Source organism: Chroicocephalus ridibundus, chromosome 5 (assembly GCF_963924245.1).
Source record: "Chroicocephalus ridibundus chromosome 5, bChrRid1.1, whole genome shotgun sequence".
NCBI classification, from domain to species: domain Eukaryota; kingdom Metazoa; phylum Chordata; class Aves; order Charadriiformes; family Laridae; genus Chroicocephalus; species Chroicocephalus ridibundus.
Window position 1 is genome coordinate 59,750,232 of NC_086288.1, and position 25,853 is coordinate 59,776,084.

At 37.3% G+C, this 25,853-nt stretch overlaps 1 long non-coding RNA gene across 1 annotated transcript; it reads left to right on the forward strand.

Moving 5' to 3' along the window:
- The first annotated feature begins 1,892 nt into the window (after positions 1 to 1,892).
- LOC134516180 (uncharacterized) lies at positions 1,893 to 18,316 on the forward strand. The gene is made up of 3 exons (XR_010071251.1): positions 1,893 to 1,997; positions 11,554 to 11,653; positions 18,205 to 18,316. It is a non-coding gene; the product is annotated as an uncharacterized LOC134516180 (long non-coding RNA).
- Positions 18,317 to 25,853: the final 7,537 nt, after the last annotated feature.

The following is a 25,853-nucleotide window of genomic DNA, read 5'->3' on the forward strand; positions in this document are numbered from 1 at the left end:
AAATGCCAATGAAAGACGCTTCACAGCTCTCTCTGAAATGGGCTCAAGTATTTTTGTACTTAAAAAAATATGGCATGAAATTGAATTCCAAATTAATACATTTTGGATTTTGCAAAATGTTTGAAGACAGAACTGAACCCACATTTATGATGCTTTCGTTTAGATATTTATCCATGTCTGTGTTTAGGAGGAGAACTTATTTTAATAGAAATTTTATAGCTTTAAAAGATTCCTGCAGAAAAATTTCTGAGGTGAACAAGTACACAATTCCACATAGGATTTTGATCTCCCATTTTGAAAAATGTATACACAGTCAGTATTTGTGAATGTGTTCTTTCTTTGTTTTTTGATTTTTTTTTTTAGGTTCTTTTTTAATAATTTGCTCTCACAGTTTGAATAAGTTTGGCTTACAGCTTGAAATTTGAGCTCTCTTTCTTCATTACAAGACTGATCATGACAGGCACAAATTATTTCCTTGGATTTCTGGTGAGATAGATGTAAATCTTGTAACCCAGTTTATGCTGAATATGCTCGTAGGAAAAGAACAGTACCTTTATCTTCCGCATGTTTTTGAATGCATCTAAGGAAAATTCACTTTTCTTGAGCATTCGTACTGAGAATTCATGAATTTTTTTGAAAGTAAAACCATAAGAAATCAAAATGCATTTAAGACAAATTATCTATGATGCCAACCGAAAGATTTCTTTGCCTTTAGCAGCGTGTCAGTAACATACTTGGGAGTAGAATTCTGGCATTTTAACATCTTTATCCCAAGCTTAAATCAAGTTTAGATGAACAGCTAATGACAACTACTAAATATTATATATAATTGCATTAAAATAACTTAAAAGAGCAGATTCAAAGCATAAGAGTTCTTCTTGTATTTCTGTGTCTCTATATAAATAGATAAATATATATTAAGGAATTGAATATAGATTATTTTTCAGGGTTTGACTCTACTTTTAACTTGGCTTAATATTCACTTTAAAATAGGTTATTCCTCTATTTAGGGAACTCATTACAGTTTTAAGGCCTATAAACTCTTCTACAACCCACTTTGCTCTGTATTCTGAGAGACTTCGTACATTTTCAGCAGTTGGCCCTTTGCAATTTTTGCTTACTGAAATATAAAACTGAACAGTTAATCTTGAATAATATTTATAGATAATAAAGCTGGCATGTAATTTGATACTTTTCTCAATTTAAAGGAAAACATTTGGTGAACTCTTGGTTATATTAATTGTGAATAACTTGGCAGTGTTCCCATTTTTTAAGGTGTCAGTTTACAGTTGCATTGTAACATAATCTTATCTGAACTCTGTACAATCTGTTCCAAGGCTGGGGAGATTAAAGAATGAAAAAAGAAAGGGAAAAATGTGTTTTCAATCAATAGCTAATGTATACATACGAGAGATATTATTTTTAGTTTTAAATGCATGTTGTTATATTTGGAAATACTTGGTTTAAAATGAAATGTTAGTGTGTAAGAGCATGTAAAGATATCTCATTACATTAAAGCAAAATCATGTTCAAGGTCTTCATTTTCAGTGGTTGCCTTTTCTATAGTTACACCAATCTTGTTCTGAAAAATCTCTTGGTAGTACTTATTTTTGAGAATGTATTCAGGTAATTCCGGTTGGGGTATTTTACCCTAATGTCCCCAAATACTATGCAGTATAATATAACTCAGTGTGATTAGAAGATGTGTTGTGCTGCAGTTTGACATGAGTCTTACTGCTTTCTCCCTCAACAGAGATACTTGGCCTGGGACACAGTGATTAAAACCAAGGGAGAAGCTTCATCTGAACCAGAATCATTTTTCCTACTGAGAGAAGATTTCCTCATTGACACTAAAATTTGAGAAAAGGCAAAACATCTGGGCAGAATCGTTACCTTAGTTTCCCTCGTCTGTCTGAAAAAGTTGCTATTGGTCGTTCCTGGGTTGCTCAGGCAACCTGTACATCCCCATACCCCAGACCTACTTCTTACTTGTGCAAGTGAGTTAGAGCCATATTTCTTTACTTGGTAATGTACTTCACTTTTTTTTTTTTTTCCCCCCTGGCTGTTGCCATGGAAGCTGCCACTTTAGTTCTGTTATACTCCCTTAAACACCTGTTAATCCTCTGACCTTTTCTGCAGACTTGATCCTGTGATCACCCCCAGTGTTGGCAGCGACAATACAGAAAGATGGCAATATTCATTGTTGCAAGGCCTGCAGGGTTCCACTCCCCAGACGTTTAATTATTCTGTGACTTTACATTCCAATAACATTGTCACTTATTTCCTGGAGAAATGCTGCCTTGTTAGATTAAGGAAGATTTCTTCGTTTAAACTTGATTCCAGTTCCACAGAGAACCTTTCCTCTCTTTTGAAAATCTTTAAGGTTGCCTTAATGAATCCTTTGTTCTTGAGCACGAAAATGTTTTTGGCTCGCGATTTTTGAAATCAAATTGGCTTGGCATACAGTAAGTCACTAAGGTACCAATATGAATTTAGTCTGTCATTGCTCAATCCCCTCTGATATTTTTCCGCACATACTGATGCCACCGACTGACATGAATCAATTTATTTTCTCATTCAGGATATTTCTGATCTTGAGATAAACCCAGCACAATTTTTAAATACCGAAGTTCTGGAAAGATGACAAAAAACAGAGCAGTTTTTAAAAAAAGTGTCTACAGGATACCCTGTTGCCACATCTTCCCTGCCTTGAAGAGTCATCCTGAAAAACATTATCATCATTGCCTTTTAGTAAGTTTTAGAAATCCCAGCTACACATTCAGTCTCATAACGATGACTCCAAAACACTACTTTTCATTGCCAAAATGAAGACTACCTGATATGCAAAGTTTTTTATATCCATCTTTATCTGCATTCATCTTGACTGGATTCTCCTGGTAGTCTACTCTACCTAATCCCCCCACTACTCAGTAGATTTACTTTGTAGTCAATGGAGTAAATGAATCTAAAGTTCTTAAGGTTTCTTTTTACACCACCGTGTTAGGAAACCAATGGCTGATGCCAGCTGCTGGGAGTAAGTTAGTGTTGTTGAGAGCAGTGTGTATCTTTAACTGCGTTTACTGGTTTAAGTGCTGGTTGAAATTATGGGATAATTAATAGATAAAAAACCTCTTAGTTCTTTGGCTCAGTTTTCTTAGTTTTGGTTTTTAGGACGTCTTGTCTAGGTGCTTACGCATTTCCAAATATTTGATTTTCTTTTAAGTGTAGTCTTAACTCAGAATTTCCTGGTATCGGCAAATAAACATGGGAAGTAACCTTCCATTTTATATAGATGGAGAAAACAAGTTGCATCACAAGTTTTGCACTGCTTGGGCCTCAGACTAGTAAACCCTCTTAAAATCAACATTGACTTGGTATTTGATTTGATATAAGTCAATTAATTGACTTAATTAAAAGTAATTCTGTTTATGCTCTTTTTAATTTGGGTTTGTTTTTTTTTTTTTTGTACAGCTGTATAACTTTACAATACTATCTCTAGTGCAGCTATAACATATTGTGTTAAAACAAATACTGAGTACTAGCCTTCCTTTCCCCTCTCCACTCTTCCCAAGCCCTCAGGTAGGTAGGTAGCAGCCAATAAATCTAGTTTCTAGGTTACCAATGAACCAGATGGTAACACACAGAAAAATAAAGAGAAAAACATGTTTTTGCTGCACTTATTTAATTATGTTTTCATATTGTTCATTAGATAAGTTAACTTGTGCTAAAAACACATTTCATTCTAGGAAAAATATGCCGCTTTTCAAAATGTGACTAAAATACCTGAAAGAGTTTAGAGATGTAAGTTCCTAATTGTTAAAATATGGTGTCGTGTAATATAACAACATTTAATACATGCAACCATGTAATAATGCATAATAACTACTCATCATTGTGTATGCTGATAGGAAGGATAAGAAGGGGGCTGTTGTGTATTTAGCTGGTCCTCTGCACCTGCAGAAAGCAGACAACTCTTCTCACTGTGGAGGAAACAAGATAATGACAGTATGATATTAAATGCAAACATTAATTCTTTGGGATAAAATACTGTGAAGAAGTCTGTCAATTAAGGTTTGTTATTGTGAACAGCAAAATTATGTTGCCTGTCAGTTTAAAGACAAATAAGAGACTAGTGGAATGAAATCCTTAATTCTCTGTTTACCACATAGCTGCTAAATCTATTATTACTACTTTGGAGAAGATTTATATTGGCTATTATATTGGCTTCTGTTTGTGATAAATTCTCTCTATACATATTAAACTCTACTTGGGTTCTGAAGTAAATAATGAAATCGTCAGCCTGTGTGATCTAATATTTTAGACTAAAAGAAAAACAAGAGACTGTGAAGACATAATTGTACTAATACTGGGATTCTCAGCAGGTCTTATTAGCTCAGGCGTAGTCCTGCATTAATGCAGCTAAATGGCTTTTGGACACGAGGTGGCTTGCATCCAGCCGATTTGGAGTGTGGGTGGGGCTAGCCCACAGCTTTCTACATCCAACAGTATAAGCACACACTACGCTGATTGGTTATTTATAAAAAGCAACTTAATGTGTTTGGGAAAGATTACATTCTGCTGAAATATTTGTGCTAGTATAGGGACATGGATACCTGCCATCTGGGGCTGGTGAAAGCTGGTAAAGACTTCTCCCAGAGATAAAAATGACTGCTTTCTGAGAAGGAAGCACCCCATACTGCCGTAGCTGTCAAGAAACCAGTATGTGTTACCAATGTTTTCTCCATGACTTTCCCCAATAAAAGTCTCTGGAAGAAGAGTAGTTGGAAACTACTTGAATTATTAAGACTATTGTGTCACATCCTCTGTACTCTGAGCCTTGGACTGGAACCGTAAGGACAATTCGACAGCGCTGGTGGGCACGTTCCTTGTGGCATCTCAGAGGCCACTTCTCTTGGTTTCACAAGTAGAGCTGTTGCGTGGTGATGTTAAAGTATAGCAGATACAAATATAAGACAGAAAGCCAGTCCTCAGTCCTCATAGTTAGACTTCAGTCAGTCACAGTGGCTAATCTTTCCTTATTGAAAAAAACCTCCACGGGACTTGTTAACAAATTAACTACTCTTCAGTAATTAGTTTGGCTTCCTTATGCACCAAACTTTTTAAAAAGTATAATGGAGCCTATACGGTAGCACTGGCAATGGATAGTGCTAGCAAGCTTTTGTTGCGGTTGGTATCAGCACTGTCACCTAATTGTCACAGTAGATAGCTGAACAGAGTCTTTCATTTCAGCATAGTACAGATAAGAGGGCAATGAACTTACATGCACAGTTAGTGCTTTGAAAGTAAGGTCAGCTGAAACTGGCTCCAGACAAATCCTGATATTGTAAGGTTAGATTGCAGCAGAGGGTCTTATGCAGTTACTGTTTAACATTTAGTCTGCTGAACATATACCAACAAGTGCATCAATAAGATAATTGCTTGTTTGCTGTTCAGCTCTTAGAACATTCCTGCAAACCCGGAATACCCCCACTGCAGCCAATTACGTTGCGTTGGATTTAAATCAGTAACTACGTGCAGAATCTCAACAATGCAATCCTAACTCATCATATTCTGGATTGCTGTGATAGGTGCAGGGACACAGTACAAGAACGCTTTGGTTGAACAGCCCATCTGCTTCTAATAAAGAATATATTAACGATAATTAAATACAGTAGAATCAAGAGGGAGAACACAACTCATCTTCATATCATACTAGAAGAACATTACTATATACTTAGCATTAGTGTGCAATAATCATATTCACAAACTGACAATTCCAATCAGCGCTGTAGAACTGTACAATTAAAGCATCAGTGTAATTAAGAGCAAAGCTTTCTGATAGCCCACATTACAAACAAATGGCTATAAATTTGAATAATGTGCTCATCATGAAATTGGCCGTTAATCAGATCATAATCAGCATTATAGTCAATCATAAAAGAAATGGATTGTCTGGCTTAAGAACAAAACACTACCCTTCAGCTCCTCTGCGGTGCAGGTTACATGTGTGTGTGCATATTGTATCTTGGCGTCCTTGTTTCATGAGCCTCTGATTTCCTCTCTCTACAATTTTGTGAGTTTTGTGTGCAGTTGAGGTAATACATGTCAGAACTGGGTAAATGGAAGTGAGAAAGTCATCGCTCAATCATTCTAAACTCATCAAAATGAAGAAAATGTAAAGAAGTACAAATGAAGGCTATTGACATTGCTTATTTCTTTCCCTTCAGGAAAGCTGTTTTCAACTGTGCAGATTTCCATTAGCGTAAACAGAGTTAATGGTGACATCAATTTCAAGCTTACTCTTAACAGAATATTTTCACAAATGGCTTGAGAGACTTAACTGTCACAGATGACTTCTAAAACTATATTACTCCTACAAGGAAAGTGAACATGCTTGCCTACTTGTCCCTTGGCATTATCTTCAGCAGTTTTGTGGTGAGATGTATTAGTTTCTTGGTCTGACTGGAAGCTGCTCTTCCCAGCAAAATGTTTTCATTTGGATAAATCAGCTGAGCTGGTTCACCCCAGAATCACCACAGCGCAAACAAAACAGCAGGGCAGGGAGGCAAGATGGGACCAGGGATTTAGAGCAGCTTAAGCAAACCTCGAAACTCCTTTTGAAGGTGGTCATTTTCATGATTTCTGACTTGCACCAAAGCCTCAGAAATCAGCCAGAGTGGTTTAATGGAATGCAGTAGGCTTTGAATGGAAAAAACCACCAGGTATTTTCTCTGAGAGCTTTCAGTTACTGGTATAAAAGAAGATTGTAAGGCTTGCAACTCCAAATGCTATTTTATTACAAATAAATAATACCAATATAATAATTGTAATGATGGATTTTGACTGCTTGCTTGTAACTAACAACCTAAAGACTAATTAACAATCTGGAAACTAATTCTCGTAGCTTCAAAGTGTGAGTTAGTGCTTCAGGGTATTTATCTATTAATAGCATTGTTGTTTTTATACCTGTGATAATAAAAATAAATACATGAGATTAGTTTTGTAGAACAAAGATATGTCTCTATTAGACCCACTTGGTACAGCTGTAAAAGATTTTTTTAGTCACGTAAGTCTTTCTTCCAAGGCTGAAAACGAAGCAAAATTTTTCAAGCTGAATATAGTTGGAGAATAATTGCTTTTAGTTTAATGTAATTTCATTAAATAATTAGACAATCTGAGAGAAAATGTGACGGGTTTGGTACTTGTGAAGCAAAGGGTAATGTTTTCAAGCACAGAAGTGATAAGACTACTGGCTGGCATGGAACAATAATTAATAGGTTAAGGTGATTATTATGTTAGAGCGAGGCCCTAGAAATCTCATTCCCTGGAAAAATCATGCAGCTATTGGAATTCAGTCCCGAGCACCTGAATAGCAAAGACATTAATCAAGAAACTCAACACAGATTTGCCAGGGCATATTATGCTTGACCAAGCCGATTGCCTTCTTTAATGACATGACTGGTTCTATGCATGAGAGGAGAGTTGTGAATGCAATATATCTTGACTTTTATATATTTTTATGACGTTTTGGACACCATCTCCCATAGCATTTTTTTTCTAAGCTGAGGAAGTATGGGATGGATGATGGGATTGTTAGAAGAAAATTGGCTGGACCAACAAGTTTGAAGGGCAGTAATCCATGGTCTGAGATCTGGCTGGTGGTCAGTAATGACCATAAGACCTGGTCTTGATGTTGGAACTGATACTGTTCAATGACCTTCAACAGCGTTATGAATGATGACACAAAGTGTAGCCTCAGCAAGTCTGGAATGGGAGAGCAGCTGACTGAGAATGGCAACGCCTCAGTTTGGAGAGACTTGAATAAATCTGATGATTGTGCCTACAGAAATCTTGTAAGCTTCACCATGGAAAAGTGGAAAGTGCTGTTTCATGGGCAGAATTACTGTGTGCAGACTGGGAAGTGACTGGCTGAGAGATCTGCAGAAAAGGGCTGGGATGTTACAGGTGATGTCAGGCTGTACAAGCCAACAGCATACTCCCACTGGGAATAAATTGCGCAAACAGTGTACTGGGCTGAATTTTGAGGAGTTGGCCACCAGCCAAAACTTACCATCCTCTTTACTTGTCATTGGCAAGGCCACTCAGGAAAAGTTAACCCCATTCAGGCCCCTGAAACTCAAAACATACATAAAGAAATGGGAGAGGATTCAACTGCTGGGCTACCAAGATGCTCTGATGCCTGGTGAACATCTCCAAAGAGAAGCTGAAGGATCTGGATTTGTTAGTCTGGTGGAAAGGAGACTAAGGGACAATCTAACATCTGCTTACAACTATTTCAAGGGCAAATATGAAGATGACGGGGCCAGGTTCTTCTTGGTAGGACAGATAATGTAGCAAGGGCAATGGCCACATATGTATCTCAGACATTACGAAAAACATTTTCACTGGCAGGAAGATGCAGTACTGGAACAAGTTTACCAGACAAGTTATAAGATCTCCATCTCTTGAGGTATTTGAGGTTTGGCTAGACCAAGCTTTGGCCTACCTGATCAAATGCTGGCTGTAGTTCTGCTTGGAGCAGGATGCTGTGCTAGCTGATCTTCAGAGTTCCTGCCCACCAGCATAATTCTGTGCTTCTCGGCTTTGAAGGCTGACGTGTCCGTTTCAGACTTAAAGGAGTTTTGTGCTGCAAAATTTTGCCTGTTTCTTATACAGTCAAGTGAGCAAATAAAACACACCACTTCCATGGTATTTCCTTTGTTGATGAGGCTAAGCTTGTGCCTGCTGTCATCAGTATCCTGTCACCCCCAAACCCTCTTCCAATAGTGTCATTTTTGATTACTGTCTTCTTTTGGGACTCGTGTCAGTCAGACTGTTGCAAATGGATATGAAACTTGAGTGGTTTCATCTGGTCATTTATTCACTTCTAGTTGATGCTTCTACAGAGGATAACTGTAGAGATTTGAGAACTCAGTGGATATAAAATCAAAATTAACGTGTCAAAATTAGTGACTCCAGGGCTGCATAGATTTTATGATCATGCTTTCTATTACATAGGATTGCAAAGTTATCATGAGGTTAGAATTCAGGATTTTTGCTTTTTAAAGTCTTGTGATAAAGACTAACTACTTGGAAGGTGATAATATTTTAGGAAAGTTGGTGAAAATAATTTCCATGTGCAAGCAATATTTATTTCTTCTTAACTTCTGATAGTCAATACATATATAAAACTCTTGTTTGAAAGAGAGGAGATAACCCCCACCTGTGCTCCTACTCTACTGCATATTTTGTTCTAAATCATTAATTTTTTGTAGACTGTATGTGATATATGTCAAACATACTGTATGTGAAGTTTAACAGACAATCATTGTAAGTGACAGGAATCTACACTATGACAAGACAAGGATGTAACTCATGGGAAAAGAGAGAAGTATATTCTCATGATCTCTTCCACAAACTTCTTTTTTTTTTTAAAAAAAGTATTTAATATAACTGTGTGAAACAGTGAACTTTTTTTCCTTCCTAGTTGTGTAATTTCAAGGCAATAAAAAGAAGCATAATAATAACATATGGAACATGGACTTACAAAAAGAAACAGTTGGCAAAATTGTGCTTCAGATTGCTGTCAGAATATCAGCCTTTCGGCAAGCTTGGAGTAGAACAGATGGGAAAAGTCAAAACTGGTAATCTTTTTCCACGCTTAACACAGGAGAGAAAGTTAACAGTCTAATTCATCCTTAGCATAAGATAATTGCCTCTTCATTTTTTCTTTTAACAGTATTTGTGGCCAGGGTCTTTTTGTTCTCTCTATTTCTATCTAGGGCCAGAGAATCACTGTAGGTTGTACATACGTGCTGAGGCTTATGCACTAGACTATGAAGACTGAGGTAGGACATGAGGTCTCTCACACTGTGGATGAAATATGATGAATGGGAATGGGATGAATGGCTGTGCCTTGCTCCAGCACCTGTTTCCACAGGGTGCCTAACTTTGCCAGGCTTCATTTTAACCATTTGGATAATTCCTTTGATTTCAGAAGCCTTTTTTCTTACGACTGTTCCACATTTACACGTATGCTTTCTGGTTTGAGCCTTTTCACCATGGTGGCTCCTATGATGTTTTCAGGCTCACATGAGGAGAAAGTATTTTCAGGAGAAAGAGAGATAAAGGGAAATACGGTGATATCTTTTTTTTTTTTCTCTTATTTTCGCAAAAAGTGTCGTTGAATTGTCTAATTAGCTGATAATTTGTCTGAGTCAGAGATCATTAATTTTAATTTTTATACCTGTATGAGAGTACATAGAATGCCATATCAGAGGTGGAAGGTAACTGATAAAAACTTATTGGTGTTCTTTCTGGCACTGTTCTGTTTCTTTCTGTGATAACTCTGAGGACAGTTAGATCTGACACAGCTTCTAATCACTTCCCATTGGAAGCCCGTATGAAGCAGCACTAGCTCTATACGCTGTGTAGCTTTAACCATCAAAACATCTAATTTGAACTAGTAAATAATAGGACAGTTCAGTGCATAACATCTTCTGCACTCCCACTGCTTATATTCTTTTCTCAAACCTTTGTGGAATCAGCAGGCATGCTGTGGTTGCTATGAATATTGTGGTGCAACCTGGAAAAATAAGGCGCGTATCCTCTTCCTTCTCTACCTTGCTCTGTTGCTGTGTCACATAGCTTTTAAAATTTTCCTGTCAGAGTGATGCTCTATGGCCAATTATGAGGTACTTCCTAGGAAAAAGGATCAGTAGGACTAGCCCAAAAGTGCTTTATTTAGCTCAATACATCTTTCAGAGCAATTTCTATTAAACAGGTTGAATTTCAGAAATGCCATTTAACAGGTAAATATCAAAGGATTATATAAGAACTCTGTGATTTTGCAAACATGAATAGTTGTAATGTCATCCCAAAGAAATAAGGCCATGTGGCAATGTGTAAATTGAAGAAGGAAACTCAGAAGCTGATAGCTTTGTGAAACAACATGCTTTTAGGGAGAGTTCACACTTTACCTGAGCTTGACCTTGAAAACAAAGTGATTCAAACTGTTCCAGCATTTCTAAAAGACATAAAAGGAAAGCACTGATCAGTAAGAGCCAAAATATGCTTCAATAATTAAGTTTCTAATGCTATGTTTATTTAATATTTTACATTATGCTTGGTTCTTTTGGGAACATTTTACTTAGTTTACTGTTCCTTTACTCTGTAGACTATTTTTTTTGTAGTTTATTTAACCAAGAAGCTCTTGAAAGTACATGAGCAATGACTTGCTAAACAGACACAGAAAAAAAATTCTCAAAATATTTCAGTGCCTAAAGTGTTGTTGCTGAAATGGATGTAGGAACAAATGGAATTCTCTGATTTTATACATCAAAGTCAGACTTGAGGTGTGGAAAAATATCTAAATACTCTCCGTGACTACTTAAATGATACGAATTGTTTTTCCTGTTTTTCCTTTGGAGTTTGAAGATAAAAATACCTTTAATTCATGCTGGAAGCAACTATAATAGCAACTGTGCACAAACTGTGCACAAACATGCATTTTTACCTTCATATGACATTTCAAATTCTTGCATTTTAACTCAGTTTCTTGTAGAACAAACTGAAATGAACACATCTCAAAGGAAATGAAATATTAACAGAAAAAATAGATCTGTGCCAGATGATAACATATGCCACAGAACAGGTAAGTTAATGATTGACAAAAGAGTCATTTATTTAACACACTGAATCATATACAGTGTATGATTGTTAAAAAGGAAATGTTCTAGTTTCAGGCAGTACTGACAGGTGACCTTAGTACTATTAATTTAAAAAATTAAATTAGATAGATCTGTAACCAGAGTCCATTAGTGACTTAAGTCTCCAGAAGTTAATATTGAATGAAAAACACTAAGAAGCGTTGCCTTTTTTTTTCCCCATAGTTTTTGAGATTTGATACAAGTTATTGGCGTGTTTATTGTTTTGGTGATCAGTCAGGCAATATTTGGAAAAAACAGGGAGAAACCAGGATCTATTTTTGGATATGCTGGAGGCTTACTTGTTCTTAAAGATAAGAAATGAATTTTCTTTTCATAAAATGAGCTAATACAAAGTCTTGAAGACCATTGCAAAGCTATTAAACACTCACAAAATTTACCTGGTCCTAGGTTGCTCTTATAAAATGGGGTTAGTTCCAGTCTTAATGAGGATCACCCACCTGGATGGATCCATTTCAGGTGTTGTTATGGCATAATAACTTGCTAAAGAGCAGGCTTGAATTCTTTAGGTAATTTCTGTCATGTATATATTTTATTTTGCTCTGCAGTAATTGAAAACATTAGTTTTTCAGTGCCAATTTTAGCTCAGTAAAGATCCTTCTTGAATGTCCACTTTGTGTCTTAATTGTATTTGCTGTTGTGTGGCCACAGCGCTTGTAATAGGAACTGCTGAAAATATTGCATTCTATAGTAATATAGCACAAATGAGTATACTGATTACTTCTTAAGAAAAGATAACTGCTTTTGCAATATCCAGCCTCAACTGTTTGCTCCCTTCAGTATCACCTGCAGTATCATCTATTTGCCTTCACCAGGAAGGGCTCTTTTGTGTGCAAATCCAATTTTGCACTGTCATTTACTCCAAGCATTTGTTTACTCATTTACTGTGAAAATTTCTTTAATTGTGGCTGGGTTTAAGATCATGGCAGCCATACATGTAGCCTAAAATGCAAACATTCTTGTCAGGTCAACAGAACTCAAGTCTGTCCATGTAATTAGGAGGTGGGCAAACCTGCATATTTGTATTTCTGTGATGCCTTCTATGGGGGCTGCATCAAGGGTGACAACGGGCAATGTGTAGATGGACTGCAGCTCCTCATTATACTGAAGACAGAGCAAATCATGATCAGGCCAACTAGTTTTGACTCTTTCAGCTTTAGTTTAGTGCATAAATCAACTTTTTCTCTTCAGAAAAGCTGAAAAAAGGTCAGTTTTTTTATCTTCTCCTTACTGGAGGGACTTAGTGGGACTATTAGCTATTTTTGGGGGTAAAGGATCTGAGAACAAGCTCCTAACATTTTTATTACAATGTTTACAAAAAGCCAGGTGTGATTAGGAAAGGTTTTAACTCCTCTCATTTAATAAGTTTGGTGATTGGAATATTATAACTTCTGATCTTTGAATTTTCTTTCAAAAGACATTTTCCTCCATTGGATTTCTCTTAGATGACTGAAGAATTACTAGAGGCATTTCATGGGAAATGATTATTCTCTACCTTACGGTGAAATGAGAAAGGCTTTATGTCTTTTTAACATCCTTGGCTGAGGAGCAAAACAATTTATGCAATACAAGACCCTTAGCAGAATTCTGTCACCTGAAGTTATCCTTACAGATCAACAGTAGCCTTCATAGATCTATAGTTCAAATAATAAACTTAATGTGTCGATTTGGGTCTTTGATTGACGCTTAATACCTGTGTGAAATGTTTGTTCTTTGAAACGTTATCTGCATTTTACGACTTGGAGGAAAAGCATGTAATAGAGGGATATGCTCTAAACCTACAGACGTGATTGCCTAAAAGTAATTTTTGCCTTGCTTATTTTGTTGGTACCAAAAATAAAAGGAGTGGTCTTGAAGCCATCTCCATGCTATGGCTTTTAAGCATGCTGTTAAAGCAGCACATGATCTTTTCATTATGGTATGATATTTCCTTATTTACTATACAATATATATCTTATTCCATCAAATTCCTGCAAATGCATTAAGAAACAAATCTTTTAGTTAATGACTGAGAATGAGGTCGCTGTCAGACACTGACGAGGTGTCATTGCTGGTACTGATTAAAAAAAGTGCTCCATGCTTGCTAGCATTGATTTTTACAGGTAAAGTTGGCTTTTAGGCCTTCCGTGTCCCTGTGGCAGACTGGCAGACTCTGGGGGAGTGAAGTACTACCCATGTTAGAGAAAAATTAAGTTAGGGACTGCTTCAGCAAGAAGAAAGGGAAGAGGCTCAATGGACATAAAGTTGTAGCATGGAAAATTCTAATTAGATATGAGGAAAAAAAATGTCACATTGAGCTTGAGCTCGTTCAAACTCTGGAGCAGATTGGTTTTGTATACATCCAGAAATCACCTGGACACCTTGGCAACATGGTCAAACTGCAAAATTGGGTCATGCTATAATCCTGCATCGTCAGCGGAGGCTAGACATCAGAATTGGGAGCTTTCTGTCTCATTCTGTTGTCAAGCAGTTCAGAGTAGCTGCTTGATTTTTATCTGTTTGAGACACAAGACCTGATGGGAGAAGGCGATGAGAGCAAGAAGCTTAGTGAGACTGAACGGGGAGCCTGTAATGAGTGCAAGCGAGAGAATCAATTAGTTGCCAGGGTGGGATCAGAGACGGGAACAGTTTGGGGAAAAGAGACACAGCGACACGCTCTTCCGGTCCCCACAGCGTGGAGCGCTGAGAAAGGTGTTGGGACTAGGGATGAATAATATGTGATCAAGTAATTAAAAATCTATCTTAACATCTATTCAAAAGGGAGGTGAAGTAAATTTTTTAGAGGAATCTAATTCCGGAAATTTTAGTTGTTTGCTCAATGATGGAGCTTTATTTTTCTTTTAACATGCTTTGTGTGTGTGTCTCATTTGAAGTATTCTTCAGTATACAGAAAGGTCATTTTAAAATGTTTTTAATTTGAATTACAGCGGACCTGAGTTGAGGGTCTGGTTTCAGTTGAAGAGGGGTAAAAAATAGTAAACAGATCTAATTTAAATATACATTTTAGTGGAATTGCTTTCCTGGTAAAGATTATTTCACACATTACCATTCCCCTGAACTTTTAAAAATAACATAAACAGACAAACCACACAGTAAGGGAAATTTGCCCTTAAAAATAAGCAAAAAATCTTTCCTCAGCAGGCTTGCAAAAATGGTATTTAAAAACCTCACTTCTTCTCCACTGTTTTAAAGGCTAAAACACCGGGCACAGATCTGTTTCTGATCATTTATGAGCTAATTACTGCACTTTGTACTGAAATAGCTCTCTGGGAATAAAAATTCTGGTTGCAGCTGTGAAAAGAGAAATACAGAATATTAATGAAGCAAAGATTTTTGTTATCTTGAGTATTTTTATTCAATTTTTTGTATTCTATCCTTTTCCAGTATAAATGGCAAGAGAAATATAGAAAAACAACTGCCGTTTGATTTTTTTATAAACTTGCATAACAGAGAGCAGAAAGATATATACTTTATATTATTGCATGTTAAATACAACTTCACCACCTTAGTATCACTGGAATAAGAGGAAGATACAAGTGGGGAACAGCAAAAGAGGACAAAAGCTCTGCAAATCTGAGACCAGCTTTTCATAAGGGATATTTTGTCCTTTTTAAGATTGCAAGACATAATGCAAATTAAGATAATTATTTGAGAAGATATGCAAAGTATGAAATGATTTTTTTTCTCCCCCCTGCAAAGTATTTATTGGGTCAACACTGCTACCTAAAATATCTGGACATTTGTATTTTTTTTTGGTATGCGTGCCTGAGCAGAGACAATGTCCCTGTGGCGTTAGGCTTCCAGTGCTAGACTTCAGCCTCGGCAACCATCCATGCGCAAAGTAACCATCTACCTCCAACTGGAGATGCTGCTGCTGCTGCTGAGACACCTTGATTAAAACTGGTGGAACATGGCTAAGTTACCTTGCAGGAAGAAGCAGACCACTGAAATCAAATATTTCCACTGAACCTTATTCCTGTAGTATTATATAGAAGAAGTTCTTCCTCTCAGCACCACGACTCATCTCTGTGGCATTTGATTTAGAGCGGATTTATGACTTGGTAGATTAACACATGTAGAGTCTGACCGGCCACTTCTCCCAGGTGCTCCTCACACCCAGCCAGGAGCAGCTGGGAGCAGGTTGTCCTGCCAGAACAGGTTCTGCTGCTGGCAAAGCGTTTTCCTGGGACCTCCTCAGATCGGCGCAGGAGCAGGCTCTGCGCTGGCTGATCTTGGCATGCCACATCCCGGCTGTGGCAGTAGTTTGAGCACGGCGCTGCAGACAACCCCCTAGTTCCTAAAATATTTTTCTCTTTAAAGTGGAATGAAATTGCCACTAGACTGCTTTTTACTTCTGTCACTTGTCTTAAAAGAAAGCTTTCTGAAAATGTACTTTTTGAAGGATAAAAAAGAAAAAGAACATTATTTCAAATTTGTGACTCACAGTGTTATTGGTGTGAGTCTTAAACTGTCAATAAACTCAGGCTGACAAAAGCGGTTCCCCATTTGTTGATAATAGAGGGAGCTGTAAAATATTTCTTGAGGTATAAAAAGTATTTGAAAGGCCATTATTTTTTCTTGGCAATGTTTTCTTAAAAAGAAAAGGAAGAAATATTTTTAGTGGCATTAACTATTACACTTTTGCTTGGGAATCTTAGCTTTTTCTCTAGGAAGAGGCTTCCATGAGGTTCGGTGTTTTGCCTGCTTAAATCCCTATCATTTCTCTGTATCCCTTTGGGCTTTTGATGCGGACAGAAATGAGTCGGGCTGAGCTAGCTTTATGCAATGGAATACAACAGAATAGCACAACGAGCCCAGGATAAGTGTTCTCAGCAGCTGGACCACATGCTTGCAGAAAGCTTCCCCATTGTGCAGCGACAGAGCGTTACACATCAAAAGTTACAGAATAGAGGCCTTGTCGACGCATGCGGTTATTAGAAAAATCATAAACAGTTTAACCACAGCACTCTGATTAAACATGAATTAAGGAAAATGGTTTAAAAACTGCTTTGGTATGCCGTTTTTCCGGAGTAAAGCACTTTTTGCATGCATTTAACTTTACTATGAATACTCCCTTTGATTCCAGTGGGACTGCTCTCAGAAATAAATTAAACACTTGTTAAAGTTTTCAAGATTAGCCCTTTCCCAGTGGAATTATTTTGAGTATGTATTGGCTCAATAAGAATGGGAGTAGGTCTAATTTATCTAAGAAGTGTTTCTCAGATAAGGTGATACATAGAAGTGTACTTTTAAACATAGAGTTCCAAGACTCTAAACGTCAGTCTAAATTTGGGGTAGGTGTGATCCCACTGTGCTTCAAAGACTCCACAGGTCTGTTGTCCTGAATGTGAGATCCAGGTTCTAAATGATTTAAGATATAGTGATGATCAGGCTGTAATTCCATTATTTGTGATATGAGAGCTTTGGAAGCAATGCTATTTTAAGGAAGACCTGTCTCTCTTCATCATATCATTGTGCGTATATGCACGGGTGTCTATATATAGCTATGTATAAATATATATATATGCATGGATTAATTCAATTTTTTGACTTGGAGAACAGCTCTACAAACAGCTGTACTGGCACAACATAGGAGATGTGCTATGGTGGGAAGTCCATGAGCTCAAAATGCAGCTACAGCTTCTCCATTATAGAATTACTGCTTCAGTCTTACCATGCCTAGCTAAAAATGAATGTGATTTCAAGGGTTTTTATGGAAATACACTAAAAGGATATTAGAAAGAAAAGAAACCAGTAGAAGTAAAAAAGTTCCTTCATGCTCTGCAGTTGGCCTTTACAAAGCAACAAAAAAAGCAAAAGTGCATGGCAGTAATTAAAAATATATAGTATCATCTTTCTCTTTGAAGTATTGTCATCAGAGTCAGTGAAAGCCTGTTACAGGGATCAGTGACAATTTGTGACTTTTGAAGAACAAAGAATACCTTTAAATATTCCGTAGCTGCTGATAAAAATCTGGTAAGGGGATACTTGGAAATTAGCACCTGTTCTCTTTCCCTGCAGAGAGAAAGGCAGAATTTCTGTACCTAGCTGCTGTCAGCTTGATTGATATAACTGTGGAGAGGGAGTTCATGCTTAGTTTGCTTAGCAGTTGTTGTTTATTAAGAATGGATAATGGTACCCCATGACAGATCTAGCTCTATTGTGGTAGCTGCAGTCCTTCCCAAAAAGCTGACATTTACACAATAATAAATAACGATAAACAATGAACAACTATTGTATGGCAGGAACCTAAAGAACATTTGTTGTTTGCTTCTTCTGTGGCGTCTCTCGCTGCTTTTGTGCTTGTGACTTTCCCAGGTACAGCATTTTGCACTTGCTTCAAAGAAACTGTTTCGAGACAGCATCTGCTTAAAAGCCATTGTGCTGCTAACTTAAGAAATTGCATCCTCAAAATATTATTAAGCTGTTGTTCACAGTAGTTGACTTATCCTTGGTTCTCTCTTTTGCTTGCTGTTAGGAACTGCTTGGAATCACAAGAGAAAATGCTTGGCAAAACCCGACAGCCTCAGTAGATTTCTGAATGGTGATTTTTTTCTTTTGTTAACCTAAACTTAAAAATTGCAAGCTGCAGTGTAAAATTAACCAAATACTAAAATATATTTTAATGTAAAGAATACCCATTAAAATAAAGGAAAGCAAATAGCAAACATCTATTAATGACTGCATGTGTAATAAATCTAGCACGGAGGAATGAATGATCATGCTCTTGCACACATACTTGTTTGCATTATAAATTAATGTGGAAGCCTTTCATTGGTGAAATGGGAGAGCCAGTTGTTTCCAATCACATGCACAAGTGAAAGCAGGGGTGTAACTAATTATGCAGTCGCTTGTGTCTCAGATGGAAAAAGGATTAACTCTCTACGTGCTGCCTTTTTCCTCTCCAAATGCGGAATGGGGTCAACTAACGTTTTAAGTCTTCAGATACTCAATAAAAGACTCTTAAACTAGAAATGTGAAAGAAAAGACCTGTGGGATGTTACTTTTCTTTATGTGGTTATACAATGAATGGATTTCTTTGTTGTAAATTGAAACTATCCACTGATGTAAATACAAAAAGTATCATTTTAGAATGCTTTGTAAGTATCAAAATGTTTATGTATATTTGTGTAATCATAAACTTGATCTTAGGAATGTTGTACTTTTAGATTGTTGTATATGGTTTCCTTAGTAATGTATAAACATTACAAATGAAAATCTGAGCTCTCCTTTCTTCTTGCAGCCTGACTTCAGTTTTGGAATGAGTAAAAATCATCATTTCACTGTGTGGGGTTTTTTCCCATATTTAGTAAGGTTTTATTTAATATGCAGTTCTAATATGTATTTGCTTCACTATGTCTTCATTTCTTTATATCTTATAGTAATATATATATATCAGGAATACATAAGGAAATTATTCTGTACAGATCATTAAATATAATGTGAAGATTTTCTCTGAAATTATTTTATTTAAATCAGACCATTTCTGTTTGTTTGTTTGAGTGGTCGTGACTAGCAAAAGCACACTAGCAAAAGCTCTGTGCTGCGTGCTTGTTCGTATTTAAATGAATAGGAATCTCCTTTTGAGTCGTACGTTATATTTGCCAATATGTAATATTTTGTTAGAGAAACTTGTAAGAAAACCAAAGGCCAGGTAACACAGGTTACACTGGTTACTCCCATTTAGCATCTCGCTGAGTCTGAGAAAGTAGGCATGACCTGAAAGTGAATTTGAATGTGCTTTCTCATGTAAGTGTTATAGTCACTGGGCTACAGGGATCAACAGTGTACCTCCTCAAGTCTCTCCTGTGTGGTACTCTTCCATTTTGCACACAATACTTTAATGTTCATTAAAGCAGACAGTGTGAGATCTGAGTAACATTTTAGCCTGTGGGCTGCAGTCCCTGGTCTGGAAAATGTTTAATAATTTATGCAAACGGAACAGCCTCAAAAGGAAATACTGAGGAAGCCCATTGAAGAGGCTTTGCAGCTTCCAGTTCCAGAGTTAACAGACGTCTTTGTATGGAGGTTTTGTATGGCAGCTGTAAGCACTTCTTGCTCCTGAAAATCAGGTCTCTAGAGCTGTAAGATTTCCAGAAATTAACACAAAATTACTGACGCTTTCTAGTCTTGATCTAAGAGGAGGAAAGAGATTATGCTGCTTATGCTTATGCACTTAGCCTCAGTCAGGTAACTGTGCTCTCTGTTTTTTTGTGACAGTGAGTGAAAGAAGAGTAAGAGATAGTTCTCTGTAGGGTGATTTGGGATGTGAATCTAAAGCAGATGCTCTGATATTTCTCTTTGGAACTGTCTTTCTTTATTAAACTGGTTCTTGAGAGTCTGTGCCTCCATTTTGGCAGTATGACAGCCCCTACTATTGTAGTAACCAGCCTCTCCAAAGCACAACTGTACCATGGGAAGGAGTCATGTATTTAGGTCCCTAAGAACTGAGCAGAATATATGTCCAGTGGGCACATATAGAAGTATGTATATGATGCTTCTAGGCATTTGAAAGGTCTCTCTTATTAAACTGTTTTTTTTCCTAGCCCTAAAGAAATCTTTAGTTTATGTGTGCGTGAAAGAAAAAAAAAAAAGACAGAGAAAAAGAGAGAGAGAGATCACCTTCCTACTTTCCTGAGTCAGTGCCTGTACTAAAAATGCACATGGGCTATTTACTGATAAATTTGACTTCTCAGTTACAGTAAAACCTTTCTGCTGCTTTTATTTCAATAGTTTTTGTTGAGCCAGCTTTTGTGACTGAACTTTTCAGAGAAATCATGAACATAAGACTGAAAAAGAGCAGAAGGAACATGGGAGAGGTTGGAAGTATTTCTCACAGTGAAGGTTATTTCTCTGAAGTTACTTTTGTAGTATTTCCTGAAAGGCTTTCCTTTTTAACTGCTTCTCTGCTACAATAAACTATAATAAACTCCTGCTATTATAGATACCAAAACATATTTGGGGGAGTACAGGAAGGCAGGGATTGTATGATTAGCATCACTTTCCATATTCATTCCCTCTGAGAGAATCCAGTAGTTCTCAAATGGGAATTGCGTTGGCTTTGCTGAAGTATGTTTCCCAACAGCAAGAATTGGAAAACACTGCTATCTTGTGGCCGAAGGGCGAGCAACAACTGGAAAAGACGGTTTACTTCCTCGTTTGCCTATTAGGTCTGGCTTTGTATCAATAAAAATATGTTGCATAAAAACTGGAGTCTTGAAAAAACAGCTACTTTGTGAGACTTCATAACCGGAGGACTGAAGAACTTCCCCAGATAAACTCCGTTTCTCTCTGGCTATGACTTTATGTTACACTCCTAAATTCAAAATATCACCGCCAGGTTTTTAGTCCTGGCGTTTGCACACCTGTCTGGTTAAATGGTAGAATCCAAAAATTTAGGTGTTAATTTTGGTTATCAGTTAACACTTCACAATCTCCTATCAAGGAAAACTGTGCTTCCAATTTCTGTCTATTCTTTCCAATGTCAGCTGTGAATTCTATTTCCAGGATATGATCCTGTCTTAATTATGGCTATTGGATTTCGCTTCGTAACATCTGTCTTCTGTGACTGATAATCTGTTCTCTGTCTGAATCCCAGTGAAGCCTTCAATCCATTAAATTACTTTCTTAGTTCATTAATATCTTAAACTTGGGAGAAAACTAATGACTTTGGGGACAGAGATATCTTAAAATGAGATGTTCTAACTTACTAGTATCTTTACTACAACATAATGTTCTTTTTTTGTTTGGGAATACTCTCACTATAATGTTGGAGTTCCTAATGTTTAAATGTAAATCTTAATTATTTTTTTTCTTCCCATACATCTGACATCCTTTTTTTTCTAGATATATTGATAAATTTCTTGACCCAAAGAAGACAACTTCTGATTCAGTCCGTATACTGATCACACTAATCCACAAAAAGTGACATCAACGCAACGCGAATTCAAGTCATCAAGGCTTTCAAATGGTAGAGCTCATATAAAACTTTAGCGCTTTAAAACTAAGCTTAAAATATTTTTCTCAGACTGTTGATAATATCAAGCCAAAAAAGAAACAAGAAATGTATTGCCAGAAAGGAAGTAGTGTGCCGGGGAGTAAGGAGTGCCTGCTTTGCATTCAACCCTTCAGCATGAGCCCATCTGAAAAGTGATGACTTGACAGAATTGGTGTTGGCCTGGTTAACCGCATGTGATTCCTAGTGCTGTATAGTTGAAAGATCACTGTGATCCCTAAATACAGAAGGAAGGAATAACTAATAGAAGAAACAGGAAAACATGTAACGTTGTGATAAGAGACAGGATAGGAGTTTTGGCAACTGAATTTTGCTTGTAAATGGGTCAGGAGTGGCTTGGAAAGCTCTGACTCAAGGTTGAAGAGCCCTTTCTGTTCATGTACATTTCTTTGCTTTTATTCCTTCCAGCTCCACATTTTGTCATCACAAGATGAATGTTGAGTCATCTCAGAATTTGACACCTGGGAAAACGATGGACAGAATTCCCTCTCAAAAAGCCAAAATTCCTTGCTTTTTTTTTAGCTGCAGCATTTTTCATGTGTGCTGGAGAGCACCCTAGGTCAGTAGGAATAGCTGTGCGCACATTCTGTGCTCTAGTACTGCACAGCAGAGCACTTTGTTTGGATAAAGTCTGTGTGCTTATCTGAAAGGCATCCAACTGCTTTGCTTCCTTCCTCATTCCTCAGTATCTAAAATATATCAACGCTTACCTTGCAATCTTAATTTCTTTGATATAAAGATACAGGCTGCCCAGAGAGGTGGCAGAGTCTGCGTCTCTGGAGACATTCAAAACCCTCCTGGACGCGTTCTTGTGCAACCTGCTCTAGGTGACCCTGCTCTGGTGGGGGGGTTGGACTAGATGATCTCCAGAGGTCCCTTCCAACCCTTACCATTCTGTGATTCTGTGATATCCCTTAATTCTTAACATCCCTTCAAAGCATTGGTCATTCTGCATGCTGGGTATGGTGATGTAGATGGATCAACAGCGGGGGTTTAGCTAGTACTGTTCAGCAAAATGAGTTAATGACAGGTTTTGGCCCAGGTTAGTGCATTATGGTCTATGCAATAGATACTAAAGTCCTTTCTTGATAGAAGCATAGGCAATTCTTTTTCACAAATTATTCTTGTACTTTATTTAAATGGAATGCATATGAAATAGTGTTTAATGAAGGTTGACTTCCCCCTTTGAAGTAGTCTAACAGATTCTCTTGGTCTGTTTAACCTTTGTAACAAATTAAAATATATGACTAATGTACTAATTTTTTGTCTCTGGACTCATTAGTTAGAATGCTTTTATTTCAGGCCCTGCAAAAATCATTCTCTTCCTTCTGGAGCTTAGTTGCCTGAATGTACTGCATTTCAGATTAAATCTTCTCGAAACTTGCCTCTGTCCAAAGAAGCAAACCCAAAGTACAAAGGTTACTGGTACAATACTTTGTAAGAATTTAAAAGATCTCTAGGTAACGTTTACTGTATGTGTATTGTTTCTATGGTAGCAGTCCTTCAGCTGCTGCATTGCCGTTTTCCAGACCAGATATATATAAACCAGATGGCAAGTGGGTTGACATTTCAGTTTGAGTCATGCCAATTGAAATCGACAACCTCATGTTAAGTATGCTAATCCTTAATTGGAAAGTATATCCCATTTGGACTGCTGAATTTACTGATCTTTCATTGAAGAAGTCTCCCTGCAAATCTCTGTTGAAATCTACTAGGATGAAATAGACTATACGAGAGGGCAAATACCATCTTCTCTTGAAAAAGATTAATTGTGAGGAACTGATGTGATACTAAAGATCAGACAGTGGTTGATTTTTTTTTGTTTTGTTAGGGTTTTTTTCTTGTATTTTTTTAAATTTATTTACTTGTTTATTTTTTTTTTTTAAGGAAGAATGTCTTTTTGGACTTGGGGACAGTGTTTAATGAGGCCATAGGAGTGCTGGATGAACTTCAAAACCCTGAAAGTTTGGCTTATGTTAACACCTTGGGTTTTTGAAACTGGGCTCAAAGCCATACATCCAGAAGGCCAAGGGATCCTATAGGGGCTGCTCCTGCTGCTCAGAGAACTGGTCATTTCTAATGGTTCCATTACACCAGTTAGATTTTCAGGAAATGGGACAGAAAGCAAGCAGCAGTGATACCAAAGCAAAAAAAAAGTGCTCTTGATCAGCTCACCTGGTGATTTGAAGGGCAGGCTGCATCCTGTCTTCACATGGGAAATGTGATACTTGTTTAGGTTGAAGACACCGTTTCCTATGGTTGTATAGCTGGTTGACAAAAAAAAAAAAAAGTGTTTTTTCCTCCTCCTTTCTTTTTCTATGAAAACTCTCAAAGGACTATCAAAACTATCAAAATCAGATACATTGACTCAAATGTTTGGGGGAGGATTGAATCGGACATTTTAATGACATTTCTTTTCTGCATTTTGAATGATAAAACAAGAAACTGAAGCAAAAGTTGAGGTTTCTTTTTAAGGACTAACCTTAAATGATCAGGTCATCTCCTGCAGTTTTATCTTCTTAAGTTCTTGTCCTTTGCTCATCACATTTAGCATCCTCTCCAAATGAGAGGCAGGGGAAGACGAGGGAATGCTTTCAAAGCACTTGACTTTTACCATCTGAAATGAAATATTTATTTTGAAAGTTCAACCAATTTAATAATTTGTAATGACGTAATTTTATTTGGTTGAAAAGATACTTTCTGTAATGTCCCTAAAATGAAATCCATTACATTATTTCTTTTATATATTTCTTCTTTTTTTTTTTTTAAGAAAAAAAAAGGAGGAGAAAAAAGGAATTCCCTAACACATCCCTAGTAAATTAACTCTCAGGTTTCTTAGCCATTAAGTTTCAGGTGTTCATGTTTTACCTTGGAAGATCTGACATTTGAGGGAATCCAGCACTAAAGATTGAGTAAAAGCAATGAATTTCATAAGGTACATAATAAAATCCAAGAGTTTAAATCTCTGAATCTGTGGGGGAGGAGAGGAACGCTGGAAACAGTATGAGCCATGGTCTGGCCAAAGATTGACTATAAGTCTTTATTGAGGGAGTTTTGCGTTATTCTAGGAGTTTTGCATAATCAGCACTCAGGATTCCACAGATCTCTGCTAACGCAGCTACAGAGGGAGGCTGGCAGCAACTGACATGGTTTAGGCATAAAAAGCCCTTTGTTAAAATGCTGTGGCAAAACTTGACTTGTTACTTGTGCAGACACAGCAAAGGGTTTAAAAGGTCTACAATTCCCCACTAACATCTCCTGCTGTACAGTGTGTTTTTCTGATTTTTGTGATGCTGTGATTATTGCATGTCTGGCAAATTTTTCTCATCCATTCTTTGGCTGTACCCGTGTTGGCTCTGCATAGCTTGTTTCTCTTCTCTGTGGCTAGAATAAGCCATATGGATTAAAGCGTGTGGTTTGGCAGACAGAACCTATGTCTGTGCTGCTAGTGTTTTGCCAATGCAATATGTCTACAAAGTAGTCCTGGTGCTGGATAAAAAGCCGGTGTAACACCCTTATTTCAGATTGTGCAATGAAGATATGCTTCAAGTTTTCTCTGGTTCCTGTAACTGCTGCATGGGAGCAGGGAGTCAGAGAAGTCATGGTGTCACACAGGGACCGTTTGAATTCCCACTCTTCGGGCAGTCCAACAGTTGTTTGGTCTATAGATAAAGAAAGAGGAGTGTCAGATTCTGCTTGCCATTTCTCCTACGGAGCCTGCATCTGTAGGTAGCCCTGAAGCCTGTGTCTAGAGCATGTAAGCATCTCAGCCTGCCATAGTCTGGCTAACAGACATGAATCTCTGAGTGAGGACAGGAACAGCTGATAGATAGTCTGATGGGAAACAGCAAAGATGCAAATCAAAAGACATACATATTTTTTATTAGGCAAATGAAGCTTATGCCTCCGTGACTACATTTCTTGAGTTCAATCTCATCATTTAACAATCCACCAAAGAGAATTAAATTACATGTGTGCTATGCATCACTTACAGATGAGCAGAATGAGTCCTTCTTTACAAAAGTATTTACCATTGTGAGTGCAGCTGCAGAATTGGGCACATTTTCAGCTTTCAGATGAGAAGAAACATGGCTAGAAAAATAAATGAAACC